The sequence below is a fragment of the Gracilinanus agilis genome, unplaced genomic scaffold (genome assembly GCF_016433145.1).
Source record: "Gracilinanus agilis isolate LMUSP501 unplaced genomic scaffold, AgileGrace unplaced_scaffold19236, whole genome shotgun sequence".
Taxonomy (NCBI): Eukaryota; Metazoa; Chordata; class Mammalia; order Didelphimorphia; family Didelphidae; genus Gracilinanus; species Gracilinanus agilis.
The window spans coordinates 1-2,912 of NW_025350512.1; the positions used below are offsets into that span (position 1 = coordinate 1).

Here is a 2,912-nt window from a genome sequence, read left to right on the forward strand (position 1 = left end):
GCGGGAAGGGGAAGGCGCGCGTACACCGATGAACTGGGGGAAGGGTGTTACAAGCAAGGGAGAAAAAAGGGGGGTGGGGGGACCTCTTTCGTTCATCTGGATAAAGGGCAACGCGGACAGGGACTCGGTGCTTAGTGATCAGGGGAAGAGGAGGCGCGAACGGAACCCTGCAGCAGGACCTGCGTCTTCAGAGAGACTGCGAAGATTGTGTTAGGTGTTTTGCCTCACCTCCTTTTTTTGCTTTAAGTCTCTTCTGTTTGCTCTGTTTTCTGAAAGAAAAAGTGGAAGATGCAAAATCAGGGAAAGATTCGTGGTCCAGTAAATCCTCCCCGCCCTCTCAACACTTCCTTCGCGTGCTCCAAAGCAAAGGGTTGGGAGAAAACACTCCTCTAGTTCCCTTTACCCGCACACCGGTGCTTGTGCTCTGTCAGTGGAGCTGTCCGGAAGCAAACGGAATGGATGTGGGGGCTCTCTGAGAAGTGAGAATGTTCCTTCGGTGACAGAAAAGTCGTTCCCTTCCTGCCTCCTGGTCGGCCGCCCCTCCTGGACAAGGTGTGACGGTGGTCTCGGTGCAGGAGGCCAGACCGAGGGCCTGGGGTCTCGGCGGTTTCCCCAGTCTGTCTCCTTCGGTTCAAGGCGTTGTAAGGTTGCTGCGACGCGAGGCGATCCTCCCCAAGATTGTTTCCGTGACGCCTACATCTTCAGGAGCGGTGGAGCGAAAGGTGGGATTCAGTTTGGCGGAGAAAAGTCCCGGTGCGGCTTCTAGCTGGTGAAGGGGGTGAACGAGAGGCCTTTCGTGGCTCCAGTGGCGCAATCGGTTAGCGCGCGGTACTTATAGGGCAGTACTAGTGGTGCGAGTCATGCCGAGGTTGTGAGTTCGATCCTCACCTGGAGCACTTCTTTTCTGCCTTCCAGGGGCACGAAAAGAGAAGCCGAGCCTCTAGGAATTTGTTTTCCTTAAGCAGGAGTGGGGTTGCAGGAGCCGGGGACGGCGCTTCTGGGCTCACGGGAGCAGAATCGATTTGGGGGGCGAAACAAAGATCTAACAAGCATTACGAAGCGCCTACGAGGTCTGGGAGGTCACGCCGACTGCTCTGCTAACACCGGGGGGGGAAAACTTCTCTTCCGGAGTCTACATTCAGTCTAGATTCTAGAACAAACATTTTCCAATTCACTAGGGGTCAAAAGGTATAAACAGGTCGTTCTCAGATGAAGAAATGGAAAGTAGCTTTAGTCGTTTGAAAAAAAAGGTTTCAAATCACTCTTAATTAGAGAAATGTAAAGGAAAACAACTCTTAGCACCTATCGGGCTAATGGGGGCTGGGGAGAGGGAGAGAGGGAGGGGAGGAGAGGAGGGGAGGGGAGGAGAAAGAAAGAGGGAGGGAAGGGGAGAGGAGGAGTGGAGTGGAGTGTTGGGCTGGATGTGGAAAAAATAGGGATACTAATAAGCTATTGGTGGAGCTTTGAACTAATATAACCATTCTGGAGAACGATGTGGAACTATGCCCAAAGAACCATAAAACCGTGTATTATCTTTTGACCCAGCAATATCACTTCTAAATTATATCCCAAAGAGATCACAGATAGGGGGAAAGAGGCCATTCCTCAGTTGGCAGAGGGTCAAAGCAGTTTGTAGATGAAGAAATCAAAGCGATCAACCATCTGAGACGATTCTGAAGGGGAACATTATGATGGAGAATGCTATCCCACCTCCAAAGAGAGAACCGTTGGGGTCGGATGGACGCGGATCAAAGCACACTATCTTTCACATCAGTGTATTTACCGTTTTATTTTGAGGTTTGGGTTTTGAATGAATGTGCTCTTACAACAACGACCAAAGTGGAAGTGTGTTTTGCACGGTACTCCATGTATGGTCCAGAAAGGGGGGGGGGACAAGATGGGGGCAAAGGACCTACTTATACAAAGCTATTTATAGCAGCATTCTAGAGCAAACACGCGGAGAAGTGAATACGAGATAATTTAAGGAGAAAGAGTCTCCTGACAAACAGAAGAAGGAGTGCCAGCAGGACTTCAGGAAAATCTTCCCGGGCCCTGCAAAATCTTGGCTGAGACTTGAAGGAAGTGAGAGCTTCCAAGAAGCTCTTTGGAAGACGACTTCTTTCCAGGAAAGGAGGCAGTCCACGAGAAAGGTTGGGTTTTGTCCTTCCTACTCGAAGATGACCAAAGTGACACTGCTGGTGATGGGTTGTTGTTGTTATTTTTGTTTTTGGTAAAGATATTTTATACCAATTACACGCAATAACCACTTTCCACATAAGTTTTCTGAAGATCCGAATTGTCTCCCTCCCTCCTTTCCTTTTCCTCTTCCCTCCAACTGGTAAGCAATTTGATCTGGCTTATACACATGCATGATCACGAAAATCTTGTTTCCACGTCGTCCATTTTCGTAAGAGAATAACCATCTAAAACCAAACCCCCCAAATAAAAACCCAAGTAAACTAAAGTGGAAAATCGTGTGCTTCGACCTTGCATTCCGATACCAACAAGTCTTTCTCCGGATATGGACAGCGGTCTTTGGCATAAGTCCCTCAGAATTGTCCTGGGTCACTGTATTGCTGAGAAAAGCTAAGTCTTTCCCAGTTGCTGTTCCACAGTATTGCTGTTACTGAGTACAAGTTTCTCCTGGTTCTGCTTCCTTCATTCAGCACCATTTCAGGTAGGTTTTTCCAGCCCTTTCTGAAATCATCCTGTTCCTCCTTCCTGACACCACGATAGTTTTCCATCACCATCATATACCACAATTTGTTCAGCCCTTCTCCCCATTGGTGGACAGCCCCTGAGTTTCCAGTTCTTTGCCACCACAAAAAGGGCTCCTATAAATATCTTCGTCCAAGTAAGTTCTTCTCCCCCAGCCGCCCTGCCCCCGCTATTATATATATATATATATATAT

The 2,912-nt window shown here is 48.6% G+C and overlaps 1 non-coding gene across 1 annotated transcript; it reads left to right on the forward strand.

The window, feature by feature from the left end:
- Positions 1–799: 799 nt before the first annotated feature.
- TRNAI-UAU lies at positions 800–896 on the forward strand. Its single transcript has 2 exons — positions 800–837; positions 861–896. It is a non-coding gene; the product is annotated as a tRNA-Ile (tRNA).
- Positions 897–2,912: the final 2,016 nt, after the last annotated feature.